The 19034-nt window shown below is 36.2% G+C and overlaps 1 pseudogene; it reads right to left on the bottom strand.

Moving 5' to 3' along the window:
• Positions 1 to 13140: 13140 nt before the first annotated feature.
• LOC121258671 lies at positions 13141 to 17588 on the bottom strand (annotated as a pseudogene).
• Between the last annotated feature and the right edge of the window lie 1446 nt (positions 17589 to 19034).

Raw genomic sequence — 19034 nt, 5'->3', positions numbered from 1 at the left:
ATCAACAGTTATGTTATAGAGCCATTGGTTTTGATGCAGAGTTAGAACTGAGGGTGATGCCCAAGGGAGAAGAGTTAATCCTGCCCAGACTCTGAGTACGAAAACTTGTCTCTATTGTAGGAACTATGTATCATTTTGAATTGTACATAGTCATTTCAAAGGGATGACCACTTGTATTCAGTCTGTAGCCCTTTAAACAATGAATGCAATATTTGGATTGTATGTATTTCTAGTTTTGGAATTAATGAGGAATGACAATAATTATTTCTATGATGTGATTTACTTATGGTACTCCAAGTTCTTAACGTACTGACTAAACCTCTAGATTTTCCACTGCGATTTTACATCTGTAACTTGAAACGTGCACTTTCATCTAGCCGAGGCATGCCTAGTCCCAACCAAACCCTGGGTGTTGATCGATAGGCTGACATCCTTGGCACCACGGATCCTCGCTAGATCCGTTACCGAGGAACGAGGTGCCCTAATTATACTCCAAAATAGAACTAAAAAACATGTTCACACTCTTGATTTACATATGCCAAGATTTAAAGGAAAACGCCACATGCACCATGATATTTTGGAACATATATCATTCATCTACTTGTATTTTGAAGCTTTCTTAAACATTTGAACAATGCACATCATTACAAGCCTAATTTGAGTCATTGAATATAACATCATCTATAAAAATCTGTCCTTTACAAAGATCAAACTTAAATCAACATCATTCAACATTAAGATACTAACCGAGACATGCATTTACTCTAAGTAGGATTTTAAACTCTAATACTTTAAATCTCAAGCAAGATTCATACATCCAAATATATACTTCATTTACAAGCTCATTAAAAATCTATACTCACTATTTAAGTCATAAAAATCCAAATTTTACAAAGCTTAGTGCATAATGCCCACTTATTCTCTCTCTTGTGCATGCTTTTGTGACAAATGAATAGCTTAAGATCAAGTGGAAAGATGAACCAAACATGTGTTTCAAACTGTTGCAGGCTACTTTCTAGGTGATGTTGGACGAAGATAACCAGACTGATTACGTGGCAAGGCTGGCTGTCATGTGTCAAGCTCGGATTGGGCCACTCTGTGGCACATCATTACAAGAATAATTATTGCTCTATAAATTTTTAAGAATTCAAACTAGAGCAATGATACCAATCATTTTTTCTAATTATGATCCTATATATCTCAATTAAATCTTAAAATTTTCGATTTTCTTAAGGATCATAATTTAACTTTGACCATGTAATAATATTTCTCCCCTTTTAAGTTGTGAAATGGTATATTAATGTTGGTTCCCCCATTTTTCCCCTATCAAACCCAGTCTATCAAAGGGTAGAAAGAAGGCTTCTTTAAGTTGTAGAATGGTATATTAATGATGGTTCCAACTCTCAAACAAGTTACCACCAACACAAAACTCTCACCTAGAGGCAATGCAGTACTTATAGTCTAAAGTAGTATGTACTACATTTTAAAAATGTATTGCTTTATTGTGTTTTGTATTGTAATTTGTACATTGTTAGAAAATCTAATATATGTAGTGTAGTATTGTAATATATATGCATGCTCAATATATACTTTTTTCTTTTTTGTGTTACGTGCATTTTTTTATGTATTTTTTGTTATGGACAAGGTTCATTGTACCATGGTTATAATTTTTCAAATTTGATATTTTGAAATTAACTTCATTATGTCTCTTTGTTACTTTTAAATCATTATATTTTTCTTGCAATGATTTTAATAAAAATAAAATAAATAAAATATCTAAGAAAAAAGCTTATAAAAATACTCATCACCAAAAAAAAGGAAATACATAGGCCCATAAAAAAATTTTCTTTTTCAAAAGATACCAAAAAAAGCCCTTGCAATTAGGTGGATTAGACTAAATCTGAATATCTAGTTATAATCTGGGTTGTTCGAATATTTAGGCTTTTATCCTCAGCTCAAGCCAAATATCTGCCCGAGTAGATATGCATCCTCATTTATGAACCCGGATGCATATATGAGTTTTTTCGCATACCAGGATCTGCACTCGGATGAAGAATGCTAGATCAATTTATGCACCTATAGTTAAGCAACAAATCCTTGGCCAAATATAAAGGAAAACCACTTCTATATGCTTGTGTTGGACTGAAAAGAAGAAAGGAAAAACAAGTTATATTATAGCATGGTTGACGAATAATCATATGGATATAAAAGGAACCCGTGAAATCGAAGGAAAAATAAAATTAAATGGTGAATCTCAGTGAACTTCCCAAATAACTCAGTACGAGGAGTGAATCTTTGGTTCAATGAATAAAATATGAGGTCCCTGTGATGGTAAGCGGCAGTATTGGCTAGAGAGTGGAAGGAGAGGAGAGAGAGACTAGGATTTTCGACAAAGGGAGAAGAGAGAGGAAAGTGAGATATGAAAGTCTCGACAAAAAGGCTAGGAGGAGGGAGTTAAACAAAAACTAAATGAAGTTGTTTTGATCTCAAATTTGTGGTTTGATCTCAATCTTGTCTATTTACTTACACTTTGACAAGTTCAGTAATCTTTTTCCTCGGATGTAAGCCCAACTTGATTTTGAATATATAATTACAATGATGTGATCAGTTCCTCAAAATTTTCAAAATTATAGGAAATTAAGAATGGCATGTCAGTCAAAAGCCCGCAATTAACTTTGGAGTCTTGTGACTGTTAAAGACCCAACCATTGATCCAAAAGTCCTAGAACTTTGGATACTAATTTGCTTAAACTTTTAACCCTTAGGATTATAACATTCCACCACATTTTCTAATCCGACATCCGTGGTGGCTCACTCTATCGACACTGACCTGGTGGTAACCCTTTCCTTTTTGGAGGCTTTACTCATCTATCAGTATTCAATGGCTTAACATTATGCCTATACATAGTACCAAGGTATTTTAATCGATCCTATAGGCCGTTAGCCCCTCCATGACTTGAACTCGTGATGTGGTCTCTGCTTTGAAACCAATTGTTAAAGATTCAACAATTGATTCAAAAGTGCTAAGACTGTTGGATACTAATTTGACTATACCTTAAACCCTCATGAATGAAGTGTTTCAGCCCTTCTTAAGAAAACTTGTTATAGTTTTCTTCAATGATATATTGATCAACAATAAGTCTAAAGAGGACCACTTACAACATCTCTCTATGGTGTTGAATACCTTAGCAAAATATACATTATTTGCTTAGAGGAGTGAATGCAAGTTCGGTTGTGTTGAGATTGACTATGTAACACCCAGACCCAACCAAGCTCTATTTTTATCTATTTATAGTTCATTTATTTTATTATATTTTCTTCACATGTTTATTTTTGTTTTAAACACCAGAGTTAATTTTGTTTTCTTTTCTTTTCTTTCCGTTTTTATTTTTTCTTTTCCCCCTAGGTCTGCCTCTCATCCACGGCATGCATACTCACGCATTCGTTCACGGCATGCATGCACACACATGTCTCTCTCGTCTCTCTAGGGTTTTATTTTTTGGTCATCCTTTCATCTATATATTTGCACGTTCTTCATCCTCAACGAAAACATAGAGTTGTCACTTCTCCTTTTTCACGACTTAGCCTCAATCAACCACTGTACCCACTTATTGCTGCCGCACAATTCATCCACTCTCCGCTGTGAACATCAGCCTAGACCTCACCATCGTGCCCATTGCCCAGACCACGTGAACGTAAGCCTCAACCACCGCACTGTCGCAGCTTGCGTCCTTGTACATTTGCAGCAAACTCCTCCGCATCGCCACCTCCATCTCCACGTAAAACCAAAGCAACCCGTGCACACTGCGTCTCCACGGATCGCAGCTCCACCTCGCCGTGCATCACCTCCACTTGACCGTAACTGGAAGTCCAGCTCCTCCGCCGTACACCAATGCACCACCACCAAAGTATCGAGAACAACCATCTGCGGAGTGATCCGAAACTCCCCTGTTTTAGCCACCAAAAACAGAGCAACACAGCCCAGTGCCCTTGTCGTTCAACGCCACCATGCACGGTGCCAGCGCCTCCACGTCGTTACCACCGGCACAGAGAACTCCGACGATCACTCCACGCCACTCCTTTTCCGCCGCATCCCTTTCAGTAAGCCACCGACAGCACCTCTGTGTCACTCTCTCGGCTTACTCTATGTCGTTCATTGTTTATCCTCATTCGTTGGTCTCTCTCTCTCTTTCACTCGTCCAGTGCTCCGTCGAGATCACCGCCGTCTGCCTGGCCCCTCGCTACGTCGCACGCTGCCGCGTGATTTTTCCTCCATGAGTAAGCCCTGCTATGCATGTTCTGTTGTTTTACGTAGGTTTTGTTTAGTTTTCAAAGAATTAATTGAAATTACCATAATACCCTCTAATACATGATATATTAATGGGCTTTTAATTTATATTATGTAATAGTACACTCTTATATATTTAGGATTACAGAAAATCACTTAAGTATTTTTTTTAACATGTTATTAAGTAAAGATTTATTTTAAGAGTAAATAATATTGGTGTAATGTTGTTTTTACACTTTAGATATGATTTAGTCTATTTAAAAATAGTTATGGTTTATTTTAAAATAGTTTGAGATAATTATATTATCTAGTATTAAACTTTATAAATTGTTTTCAATAATAAATAGATTAAACTTTTAAATGTTTTAGTCATAGTTATTAAATCAACAGTGATGATTTTAGAAAGTGATTAGTTGAATTTTAGGTTTTGAGGAATTTAATAGGCTATTTTAGAAGCGTAGGATTGAATATCGAAATATGAGATTTAATTGGAAATTTACGAGAATTATGTGATTATTTTATAGGTGACGATTAATTATTGTTTGATATTTTTTAGAAAAATTCCGAAAAAGCTAAGAAGTCTAGGTAAGCGGGGTTCCTATGCTAGACTTTGCATTAAAATAAAATGAGCTGAGGTTGACTTTTGAAAAATATACATATTTGGTTATGAAAAGAGATTTTAACTACTTCAGTTATTTGTTCTGCATTGTTCATGAGATTCTGTTTAAGAAGAGAGTATTTTCCATCATGACTGGTGTAGACATGAGATTATTTTTGACACTTTATTTCTGATTTATGCAAAAAGAGCGAATATAAAAATTTGTGCATAAATATTGTAAATATACTTTGGATCTGGTTTGATTACGAAGATAATATGATTTTGTCCAGTACTCTGTTTAGATAAGATGTGATCTCTGAAAACATTTGGCATGACTCTTTGATTCTGAATTTGATTTTGTTTTCGTTCTATTCAGTACGGTCCTGCCACGGGTTGTAATAGTGGATACAGCCTAACCACGGGTAATAATAGTGGATACGGCCCAACCACGAGTTATAATAGTGGATACGGCCCAACCACGGGTAATAATAGTGGATACGGCCCAACCATGGGTTATAATAGTGGATACTGCCCTGCCACGGGTTATAGTAGTGGTCTCTGTTTTGAGTGCACACCTTGGTGACAGAGTGATTTATGTTCTGCTTGGTTATTCACAGATTGCACAACTCTACCACGGGGGTTATACATGGCTTCTGTTATGATATGATGTTCTGATGATGATGATGATCATTTATGCTATGCCAAAATAATTTTTTTGAATGAAATTATTTCAAAATCTTCGCTCTGATATTTTGATAACATGTTTTGCTTCCGCACTCTGAAAATGAAAATGTTTTGTTTTGTATTCTGATTTTTGTAAATGCTCATGTTTACACACTAGTATTTGTCCTCTGCTTACTGAGTTGTTGATAACTCACCCCTTATCTCCATATATTTTTTAGATAATTTTGATGGTTCAACTGGAGGACAAGAGTAGGAAGTTTTAGCAAGGTGTGATGATTGAAGTGGAATAAGTGCCTGAGGGTACAATTGCTTATTTGAGAATCGTAGTTAGTAAACTGATTTTATTTTTCAGGTATTTTGACTTGATGAGTTAAGGATAATTTTGAGTTTTAGAGAGTTTTTAATTTATGTTATTGAGATTCTCTTTATTGTCCCCATGGAGGAACTTAGATATTTGGATTAATTAAATGAATTAACATTTTATGGGATTTTCTGGATTTTATAGTTGTGTTATTTAAGTTGATTTTAGATATTAAGAGTTAACTCTCCGGACCTCCGGGAACGGGGCGTTACAGTTGGTATCAGAGCTAGATTTGAATTTATATACTATAAACTTTGGAGGTTTAGATATCTGTGGGTTTAGGAAGAAATTTTCAGAGTTGTGGTGTGGACATTTGTGGACTGTCGGAGGTGATCTTTATCGGTACTTAGGGTATTAAAAGTTTTAGATGTTAGGCAAGATATCTTATCGAATTTGAAGGGTTGGATTTTTATAGATATTCTGAGTTGTTCATGTTGATCGAGGTTCATTTCGGTTTTCTGAAACACTTATAAGGCTTTTGACAGGATGGAAGGTTTAGAGTCTGGAGTTATATAGAGTTACTACTGTTGCTTGTACAATTTTTTTATTTGTACTTATGTTTGTTTTACTATTATCATCATTTGCTTATTTTGTACAAACCCTTTATTCTTGTAATTTTTTTTTTAATAATCCAAGTTATCAAGATGCCACCTCGTCGTCGGGAAAGAAGTGTGTCGGGTATGAATGCGACAAATGATGAATGGAGATGCACCATAGAACAGTTTAATCGAATGCATCCTCGCACCTTCGATGGTCGGGGTGACGCAACCTTAGCAGAAGACTGGATCCAAGATATCAAGGAGATACTCCACGTTATAAACTGCACGGATGAGCATAAGGTTCTATACTCTGCTTTCAAACGAACGGGAGAAGCAAAAACATGGTGGATTTCTGAAAGAACCATCAGAGAAGCAGAAGGGAGGGAAATAGTCCGTTGGGTGCACTTCAAGCAGATCTTTTTGGAACACTTTTTCCCAACCTTAGTCCGAGATGACAAGGCTATGGAGTTTGCTAATTTGGTACAGGGAGCTTTGACAGTACACCAGTACGCAGCTAGATTTATCGAGTAATCACGTTTTGCTGCATATTTGATCTCTGATGAGGAGAAGAAGGCTCGTAAGTTTGAACAGGGGTTGAATGAAAAGATTTATGAACGAATTGTGGGCTTTCAAATCCGAAACTTCTCAGAGTTGGTGAATAAGGCCACAGTTTTTGAGCGGAGTCTTCAAAGAGGTGCAGCACTGCTGGATCAGAGGAAGAGGACTGCGCCACAGGGGTCTCATTCTGTGATGGATCAAGGGCCATGGAAGAAGAGAAATGATGGGAGCAGCTCGGGGCAAAAGCAAGTGCAGGGATATCAATCAAATAACCCCTGCAAGTTTTGTAACCACGTGCACACTGGGGAGTGTAGAAAGGAAAATGGGTCATGTTTTCGATGTGGAAAGACTGGCCATTTCATCAGAGAATGCCCATTACTGTCAGATGAAAAGAATAAGTTCAATACACCCCCAGGTCCCCGACAAACGACTCAAGGAAACAATCAATGTCGAATGGAACCAGCTCGAGTGTTTGCATTGACAGCTGAAGATGCTGAGGGCGATAACAATGAGATCACAGGTACCTCACTCTATTTCTCCTTGAAATCTTTTTATTTGAGTCGAGGTTAATCACGCTTGCATGGTACTGTTTTAATCGTATAGCTTAGAATATTGAAGTTGGTTGAGAGTAGATTTTCTAAGGATTTGAAATTTGTGAATCGAGGTTAGTCAGGACTTAAGCTTTGAACTTTTGATTATACTATATTGTTTTAGGAGTTCTCTGTTAGTTAGTTGTGACAAAAAAAAAAAAATGTACGGACTCCTTAATTGTGGGGGTTAGTTCTTTTCCGATGTATGAGATTCAATGTTTTTAGGACTATAAATTGTTAGAGTGAGTAGCGGAAGCGTGGTTTTGGTGATTTGAGACTTTATTTCGTTATTTATTGAGGTTTTATATTAGGTGGAGATTTTGGAATTTATTATTTGGTCTTTAATTGCATTAGGGAGGTTTATATTCTAGACTTGAACAGGCAGTGTGTGCGAACGTGTATGGCTAGGAAAAATATGGAAGAATACGATCGATCATATTGGAGGGTTAGAATTTGGAATATTAGGTTCGACAATTCTGGAATACTAATTAAGTTCGACAATATGATTGACGTTTGGTGTAGGCATGAATGGTTGTAACGGATAAATATTTAGGCTTTGTTAATGGGTACTAACAAATTTCGAGGACGAAATTTTTTTAAGGGGGGGAGAATGTAACACCCGGACCTAACCAAGCTCTATTTTTATCTATTTATTTATTTTTAGTTCATTTATTTTATTATATTTTCTTCACATGTTTATTTTTGTTTTAAACACTAGAGTTAATTTTGTTTTCTTTTCTTTCCATTTTTATATTTTCTTTTCCCCCCTAGGTCTGCCTCTCATCCACGTCATGCATACTCACACATTCGTTCACGGCATGCATGCACACACACGTCTCTCTCATCTCTCTAGGGTTTTATTTTTTGGTCATCCTTTCACCTATATATTTGCACGTTCTTCATCCTCAACGAAAACTTAGAGTTGCCGCTTCTCCTTTTTCAGGCCTCAGCCTCAATCAACCACAGTACCCACTCATTGCTGCCGCACAATTCATCCACTCTCCACTGCGAACATCAGCCCAGACCTCACCACCGTGCCCACTGCCCAGACCACGCGAACATAAGCCTCAACCACCGCACTGTCATAGCCGGCGTCCTTGTACGTTTGCAGCAAACTCCTCCGCACCGCCACCTCCATCTCCACTTAAAACCGAAGCAACCCGTGCACACTGCGTCTCCACGGATCGCAGCTCCACCTCGCCGTGCATCACCTCCACTTGACCATCACTGGAAAGCTCTTACGCCGTACACCGCTGCACCACCACCAAAGTACCGAGAACAACCATCTGCGGAGTGATCCGAAACTCCCCTGTTTTAGTCACCGAAAACAGAGCAACACAGCCTAGTGCCCTTGTCGTTCAACGCCACCACACACGGTGCCAGCGCCTCCACATCGTTACCACCGGCACAGAGAACTCCGACGGTCACTCCACGCCACTCCTTTTCTGCCGCGTCCCTTTTGGTAAGCCACCGACAGTACCTCCGTGTCACTCTCTCTCTCGGCTTACTCTATGTCATTCATTATTTTTCCTCATTCGTTGGTCTCTCTCTCTCTCTCTCTCGTCCAGTGCTCCACAGAGATCACCACCGTCTGCCTGGCCCCTTGCTATGTCGCACGCTGCCGTGTGATTTTTCCTTTGTGAGTATGCCCTGCCGTGCATGTTCTGTTGTTTTACGCAGGTTTTGTTTAGTTTTCAAAGAATTAATTGAAATTACCATAATACCCTCCAATACATGATATATTAATGGGCTTTTAATTTATATTATGTAATAGTACACTCTTATATATTTAGGATTACAGAAAATCACTTAAGTATTTTTTTAACATGTTATTAAGTAAAGATTTATTTTAAGAGTAAATAATATTGGTGTAATGTTGTTTTTATACTTTAGATATGATTTAGTCTATTTAAAAATAGTTATAGTTTATTTTAAAATAGTTTGAAATAATTATATTATCTAGTATTAAACTTTATAAATTGTTTTCAATAATAAATAGATCAAACTTTTAAATGTTTTAGTCATAGTTATTAAATCAACAGTGACAATTTTAGAAAGTGATTAGTTGAATTTTAGGTTTTGAGGAATTTAATAGGCCATTTTAGAAGCGTAGGATTGAATATCGAAATATGAGATTTAATTGAAAATTTACAAGAATTATGTGATTATTTTATAGGTGATGATTAATTATTGTTTGACATTTTTGAGGAAAATTCTGAAAAAGCTAAGAAGTCCATGTAAGAGGGTTCCTATGCTAGACTTTGCATTAAAATAAAATGAGCTGAGGTTGACTTTTGAAAAATATACATATTTGGTTATGAAAAGAGATTTGAACTACCTCAGTTATTTGTTCTGCATTATTCATGAGATTCTGTTTAAGAAGAGAGTATTTTCCATCATAACTGGTGTAGACATGAGCTTATTGTTTACACTTTATTTCTAATTTATGCAAAAAGAGCGAATATAAAAATTTGTGCATAAATATTGTAAATATGCTTTGGATCTGTTTTGATTACGAAGATACTATGATTTTGTTCAGTACTCTGTTTGGATAAGATGTGATCTCTGAAAACATTTGGCATGACTCTTTGATTCTGAATTTTATTTTGTTTCTGTTCTATTTAGTACGGCCCTGCCACGGGTTATAATAGTGGATACGACCCAACCACTAGTAATAATAGTGTATACGGCCCAACCACGGGTTATAATAGTGGATACGATCCAACCACAAGTAATAATAGTGGATACGGCCCAACCACGGGTTATAATAGTAGATACGACCCTGCCACGGGTTATAGTAGTGGTCTCTGTTTTGAGTGCACACATTGGTGACAAAGTGATTTATGTTCTGCTTGGTTATCCGCAGATTGCACAACCCTACCACGGGGGTTATACATGGCTTCTGTTATGATATGATATTCTGATGATGATGATGATCATTTATGCTATGCCAAAAGAATATTTTTGGATGAAATTATTTCTAAATCTTCGCTTTGATATTTTGATAACATATTTTGCTTCCGCACTCTGAAAATGAAAATGTTTTGTTCTGCATTCTGATTTCTGTAATGCTCATGTTTACACACTAGTATACGTCCTCTGCTTACTGAGTTGTTGATAACTCACCCCTTATCTCCATATATTTTTTAGATAATTTTGATGGTTCAGCTGGAGGACAAGCGTAGGAAGTTTTAGCAAAGTGTGATGATCGAAGTGGAATAAGTGCCTGAGGGTACAAGTGCTTATTTGAGAATCGTAGTTAGTAAACTGATTTTATTTTTCAGGTATTTTGATTTGATGAGTTAAGGATATATAATTTCGAGTTTTAGAGAGTTTTTAATTTATGTTATTGAGATTCTCTTTATTGTCCCCATGGAGGAACTTAGATATTTGGATTGATTAAATGGATTAACATTTTATGGGATTTTCTGGATTTTATAGTTGTGTTATTTAAGTTGATTTTAGATATTAAGAGTTAACTCTCCGAATCTCTTGGAACAGGGCGTTACAGACTACCTTGGTCACTTAGTGTCTACTGATAGAGTGTGGTAGACTCTTCTAAGATCAAGTCCATGGTTGAATGTTCAGTACTTAGATCAGTTAAATCCTCGAGGGGATTTCTGGGCTTGACTGGTTATTATAGGAAATTTATAAAAGATTATGGTTGATTGTAGCACCCTTGACTGCTCTACAGAGGAAAGATGCATTCAGTTCATGTACTGAAGCTTCTGCCACTTTTGAGGCATTGAAGAGAACTTTGGTAAACCCCCAGTTATGGCCTTACTCAATTTTACAAGGATATTTGTAATTGAGTGTGATGCTTTGTTGTGGGAATTGGGGTAGTTTTGATGCAAGTAGACCATTAGCTTATCTAAGTCAGGAGTCAAGCCTTTATGGGGAAGATTTTAGATTTGTCAATGTATGAAAAAGAGCTACTTGCTCTTATTTATGCTATTAAGAAATGGAGACCTTACTTGTTGGGAAAAACTTTCTCTATTAAGACATATCAGCGAAGTCTGAAGTTCTTGTTAGAACAGAAAATTGGAACAACTTCCCAACAAAAGTGGCATACCTCCGCCTACTTTGCTTCAATATATCTCGGGCACTACTTAGAATGCTGAAGTAGATTTTCAATTAAGATCTTGGAGGAGATCTTTGAACTGTTGGGAAGGAATTTGTTAGTAGCTTAGGTGGTTATGAAGAATCAATATGACATACAACATAGACCTCGGCAATTTCAAGTGGGGAACATGGTTTATTTAAGATTACAAAAATACAGGCAACATAGTGTATCTCAACGTTCTAATTACAAACTAGCACCCATATTTTTTTGGCCCATTCAAAGTATTGCAGCGCATTGGGAAGATTGCATATAGATTAGAATCAATATGACATACTCCAATTTCAAGAAGCATTGGGACCATCCATGGTATGTTTCACCTTCTTTGCCACTGATAGATGTACATGGAGGATTTAGAACTGAGTCAGAAGCTATTCGGCAACGACGTATGCGTCAAGTTGACAATAAGCCATTCATTGAGCTTCTTGTTAAAGGGAAAAGTGTAGCAGATGAGGATTCTACTTGGGTCCCTGTGGATCAATTGAGAAGCCAGTACCCTGACCTTGTGGGCAAGGCCTTTTGATGGGGAAGGGAATGTTGTGAGCAGAGAAGGATGTGGAAGATGGATATGCAATACTTGTATGAAGTTGATGCAATAGGGGATAATTAAGGATTGAGTAGGCTTGGTTTGGATAGTGAGATATTTGAGTTGAGATGAGATGTGTTATAAATGGCTTGAGTTAAAGTATTTTATGAAATTTTGAGAAATGAGATGAAAGCATCTCTCTATCCAAACCCGGCCAAGAGTTCAGTGATTTAAGGGAGAGCAGGTGGCCAGCACGTGTTTACTTAATAGGGGTATTATGGAAATACCCTTCTCCATTGTAATCAGATTAATGGAAACCTGGAGAGTTGTATAAAAATAGAGACTGAATTGTATTGATTACTCACGCAAGTAATACATGATTCTTGTTTGGAGGTTCTGATTTCTCGAAAATCAGAACTTTCTTCATCTTCTTTCTCATTTTGTTTCTTAAATTTCTTTCTTTCTTTTGCATTTACACTAGAATACGAATTACAACTGGCGGGACCATAACAATGACATTTGTTTAAAGCATTGGATACATCTCTTTCAAAATTAAGGATGAATTCTACTTTATCAGCTGTTTCAAGCGTTGGCCAAGCAGGAGTAGGGATGGATGGAATCTTATAAACTAAAGATGAAGTACTTTATAAATCTGAACTTTTAACAGTTTTGCAGGAGTTGTTGTTCTCTTGCACGTGGAAACTAGCTTTGTTTTCTTAGCTTTGGTGTCAAAATATATACATTGCAGAATTAATGTCAAAATATATACCCGGAGATCTGTTTAAGTAATATAGGAATTACAACATATTTACAAGCAAATACCGGTAACAGTACTAATCAAAGGTAAAATAGTAGTGATATCATACTGCTTTCATATTCAGATAAGTTGACTGAGCTGATGGTCCGGAAATGACAGAAGTGAAGGGTTTATGCTCCCTTTATCCTTCTTGATTTGCAGAAGCTTGTCATAGACACACCATGGAAAACTTAGGAAATGAGCCCTATCCATTCCCTCATTGTAACGACCCCAGTAAGTATGATGATATGTGACATGATACCATGCTGATGCTTTTGCTTTTGCATTATAAGTGTCAGAATCATCTCCCTCATTGAACCAAGTTTTGGCTACCATTCTTAAGGAATACATAGCATATTTAATTGCATCTACAATTCCCTTCCTATGAAAACGTTTTGGCATTTTCAAAATGTTGCCACTAAGTATTTCAGCTTCAGTTTTGATCTAATAATAGTCCATCAAAGTCCCCAACTTGTAATCATAGTCACTTTTGTATTTCAAAGCATCGCCGAGATAGTCCTCAAAGTCGTCTACTTCCATGTCAGAGTCGTAGTACTGTTTTGCTGTTTCCAAAGTGAAGGGCTTTATAGGACTCATGCGCAATGCAATGTATTTCACTTCGCGAAAAAGCTTTCCTATAACAGATCTTGATCTGTAGGTGCATTTTTTAGGCTTTTCCATGAAATTGGGATACTCATGGGCACGTAGATGAGGAGGTAGTTTAGCTGCAACACCAATTTTCGGGAAGTTAACTGCAATTGAGTATAGCTCAGCAAGTTCCAAACATTTATGGCTCATTGCGCTGCTGGGCTCCCTATCTGCAAAGATAGTATGGGCATTTTGGATGATTCCTAAATTTTCATTGACTATGTTGTTGATGAAACACTCCTGTAATTCCTGCAGGACAACAATAACCGGCTTTCATATGTTAGTTGTGGAAGAAAGTTGTTGCAAAGGACATGGAAATGTGAGAGGTCAGAGCCTTTCATTCGATCCTACATAACTTTATTTACTTCACATGAAGATGCAGTTGCAATGCATATTTGTTAAATATTTGCAAAGACAGAAAAGATTTCTAAATTTTGTCTAAACATATTTTTATGTATAGATGTGCATTTGGAAACAGCTTCTTGGATCACCAAATACTTCTATATGCTCATTGGATGTGCAAGTATAGAGGCAACTATATATAAGCTAAATGCTTAGTTGTCGTTGAAAAAAGGTAAAATCCAAGGTAATGAAGGCTAGATGCTAGATGATTGCAGCACGATGTATTCTCTCAACTGTAAGCAAATGTGAAGAAAATTATCAGTGATAGCTAATATATATATATACACACACATACACATATATCATTCCATTCATATTGCAGTTAATGTGATAATTACTTGCAGTGACAAACTTGAAATATCAAATTCTAGCACTTGTTCTATTGCTACTTTTTCAAATCAAAATGACTAATAAATACCTCTATCGTAAGATCATGATCCAATTGCAGAGTTGGAGCTGCAAAATTTTCCGCTGGTTGAGTTTGCAGAGGAGGAATTAGATCATGGTCCCAACAGACAAAGTACTTATCTCCATCCAAACTGCTTCCCGAACATTCATTTGGATGAGGTCTAAACACAATTACTCAAATAAGGTTAGTAAAGAGTATACCAAAATAATGTTGCATATGACTTTTGAATATTGTGGATGAAGAAACAACAATGCAATATAAAAACAAAGTTTAGTCTAAATCTAGTATCTTCGCAAATAGCATATTATACATGACAATGTAAATAGACTATTTATCTTTTAGGGTAATTAACTTTATATGTGTAGTTTCTACTTGAGAAAAATAGATTTTGTTCTTTATCTATTGATTAGATAAGAGCACAAATAGGTAGTCATGTTTTAGAAGTAGCTACAATGGGATATTAAAATCTTACCTTTTTCCCTTTTGTGGGAAAACAACACAATCCACAATGTGATGTAGAGCAGGCACATTAACAGCTTTAAGTACTCGTACATCTCCTGGGTGTAAACATGGGTTTCTAGCAACAATCACCTCACCTTCAAAAAAGAAGTTATTTGGGTTTGAACTGCTGACACTAAACATAACGGATGACTGGTTACAGAGCTCTTTACTAAAGCGGGAAACTTGCAGAAATACTTGACCGTATTCCAATGTCCTGGTTTCATCTAGGCATCCCATCATAACTCTTCCATTTGGAACAAATATCCTTGTTCCAAACCTTATGTCCATCGACTTAGATGCACGGAATGTTTGGAGCACCATTGAAAGAAATGGTTCCACATCTGGCTTGTAGTCATATATAAGCATTTCCTTCAAAACTTTTGTAATGTCTTCTGAGAACATCATCTCCAGTGCCTCTTACGCTCTTGACGGATCTGTTATCATGGCATTCAGATGATCTATAGCCTCCCTTTGCCTTTTTAGAAAAACTTGATCCTTCACTCCAAGGTTAGACAAAAGAGTGATTATCTGGCGATTCATAAAACAAGGCTGAAACTTACTCCATGCCAGAACATCGAGTTTTGTGTCAAGTGATTTGTATCTTAACATGCTCTTTCTCAATGACAACTTCGCCAACAATGTCGGATCAACAGCCACAACACCAGTGTACCCACCATATTGAATCTGAAACGCTGATGGAACAGAATAGCAGCCTAACTTTGTTGCCACTTTTCAAGCCAACTCTTGAGATATCTTCCCTATGCCATTTGAGAAACAATACATGGCTTCTCCCCTCTTAACTTCTACGTCAGGAATAACTTCAATTTCATCTATGCCAACACTGGCAATTTCTGTAGAAGAGCCAAAAGACTGGCCCAGTGTGGAACCATATATTGCCACATTCCTTATATCTTGAAAATCACCCATCCATTCTTTGATATCTACTGCAGTCAGGCCTGTTCTTGAAGCAAACATCCAAACAGAATTATCTTGTACCTGACTGGATGAAAAGGCAAGAAACTCGAACTTCCTATCTCCAATAACTATGCCATTTCTCAAAGTGGATATTATTCTCTCATAAACTCTAGTTCGCTTATCCTCATTTGCAGATGATGGACGTGGAGATAAAGCTATTGAGGACACTTTATCAAAGTCCTCATCGACAAAAGAAACACGTAGGAAATTGTCAATATCTTCCGGATAATTGTGCAAGACTCTGTTGGAGAGATTCACCTCTGGACCGCAGAAGTATACTTTAGATGGAGTAACTTTAACTTTAACCCTGTGTACATACACCAGCCCATCGCATAAAGAAATAGCAGGATCTCTAGGAAGTAGCGTAGATGTAGCATATCCTTTAAATTGTTCCTTGAGCAATCTCACAGGTTCATAGCAGTAGTCTCCTAAATGAAACAGCTTGTCCAGGGCACTTTCTATGTACTCAATTTTGGTACTCTTTGGATCGACTACACGATAAAACTCATCATCAAGTGCTGGCCCTGGAACACATCCATGCTGAATTAAGGAGTTGATCTTAAACAAGATTTTATATGGCAGGTTGAAGCCTATGGGTGGATTCACAATGGGCACAAGACCAGAACTGCAAGAGAAAGGAGACCCTTCCATCAATCCAAGTTGTTCTTCATTTTTTTTATAGTGGACAAAATCAAGGTGGAATTTCAGAAGCCGGAGCTTATTTGGAACCTCCAAACATAGAGCAGAAGATTGGCCAATGCAGTAGAATGGAGTGAAATCAACTGCTCGAACCCACTCATGATGATGTCCAGTAGATACAACTTTCTCATAAATCTTTGGAGAACCGAGTAGCTAGCAATATAAACAAGAAATCATTTAGTGAAGAAAAAGAGAGTAGCACTTTTGACTCAACAACCATTAATTCCAAGGGATGGACATAGTTGACCTCGACATGAAATTTCCAACTAGAATGAGATCATCAAAATGTGAAAACAGCATTTATTTGAGTATCTAATAAATATACACATGATATCAACCCAAAACAAAACTAAAAGGGGCTAAAGGTTTCTGCTCCCAACTAAAGACTTTCTGATACTGGGTTTCATTTTTTCTTTTCTTGGAATTTGTATAGAATCGTCATTAGACCTACTGATGAACTTATGTAATGTTCACTGATGAACAGTGGCAATATATATAACTAGAATAGTGCTAAGTGTGCTGGTAAGAAAAAGTATAGCATCCTATACATATAACAGAGAAACCAGATTACTAGCTTCATATGCCTATATGTAAACTGAAGAATGTATGGAGCACAGTTAATTGAGGAAACGTTATTTTGGGTTAAAGTTTTCACCTGGCTAACCTGAATGAGAAGAAACTTTGTTGGTTGATCACGTGGACAATATAGCTCAATCTTCCAAATGTTCTCATAGGAGATTTCAAACTTGTACTCTACCGAAAGATGGGAAAAGAAGAAATACAATCTTCTCATATTGAAATCAAATTTCTCAAAGACATCTTTCTGTTTCCAGAGCACAGAAAAATTATCCCTCGAAACCAGATTTCCAAAGCGCAGCACTGTATTAGTATCCATATCAATGTTAAGTCCCAAGCTTCAACTGCAGTTCCAGTACACACACTATATCAGACAATGAATGCTTTTGCTTTTGGCAAGACTTTAGAATTTGGATGCTCCGTTACCCTTTGTTTTCTGCAATTAACTCATTACACAGAGCAAATAGAGTCAACTAGGAAGACTAGAGCACATGCATTTGCCAATTCAATGCATATTACTGCATTTGCCATCCACAAGTCACAAATACATCCGTGAGTATCTCTATCAATCAATTATTACACAACTATAAAATTAAAATTCTACTCGTCAGGATAAAATAAAACAATATAATAGCGGGTGGCCACGTAGATGGTGTGTGGTGTCGAGATTTTAGAATAGAGTTATTCATACTAAAAATAACTTTTTCAAACTATGTTACAATTTTTGAGAAATTACAAAAGAAAAGACTTTTAATATCAATTCTTTCCCTCCTACTCAATACTAAAATGCATGTTTCTCTAATAAGTGGTTAAAGTTTTTTTTTCTAATATTCATATTAGGATTTTCTAATTAAAAAAACATTTAAAAGAAACACTTTTAAGTTCTAAAAGACTTTTAACTTGTTTAAAATTAATACTAAAAATATATTTACAAGTCAGTATGGAAGACGCATTCTTCAAACTGCTAACATGGTACGATTTTATTGACAAAATTTAATTTTAAATTTTTCTTACTATTCAAGTAATATCATTTTAGCAATAGAAAGTGTGTGCTTATGAGAAGCATTTGTTATAATAATAATAATAGAAAAATAGTTTTTGAATTTAATTAATATCAAAGAAGCTATGCATTTTTAAAAGATTTGTATAGTGTATATTTATGATGGAAACCCATAAATAGAGGAGGGGGGGCATTTTGTTGGAAAGATAAATTTTAGAAAAGTAAAGTAATTATTTTAAGTGTTTATATCCTCCCTCGTGCGTAACCTGCAAGCTATATACGGCAATCATGCATGGAATCTCTCTGTAGCTATATATAATACTTCCCACGTGAATTAATATGGTATGTTAAATTGTAAATAAATTTTAATTATAAAATAAATTGAATATATTATATTCTCTTATCTAGACAAATTGTGATTTGGCATGTTTTCAAAGAGAGTAATGCTTGTGCTGATTTTCTTGCTAGTTTGGATGTTGAATCGCCTAGTATTTGGACGTTATTTGCTGATCTACCGCATAGGCTAAAGGATAAATTAGGCCTTCCTTTCTTAAGATGTTAGTCTTGAAGTTGTGATCATGCGTTTAGTCTGGGTTGATTTTTTTTTCCTGAGTCCTTGTTCATGCATGCATGGTTTCCTCCAATTTTGAGGACATTATTCAATATATATATATATATATATATTAGAAATTTCCTTGAGTTTTTTCTTTTGAAATCTCTCTAAGATTTCTTGAAAACTAATCCTTTGCTTAGAGGGTTTTGGTT

Source organism: Juglans microcarpa x Juglans regia, chromosome 3S (assembly GCF_004785595.1).
Source record: "Juglans microcarpa x Juglans regia isolate MS1-56 chromosome 3S, Jm3101_v1.0, whole genome shotgun sequence".
Classification (NCBI taxonomy): Eukaryota; Viridiplantae; Streptophyta; class Magnoliopsida; order Fagales; family Juglandaceae; genus Juglans; species Juglans microcarpa x Juglans regia.
This window is presented reverse-complemented; position numbering and strand designations above follow the sequence as displayed.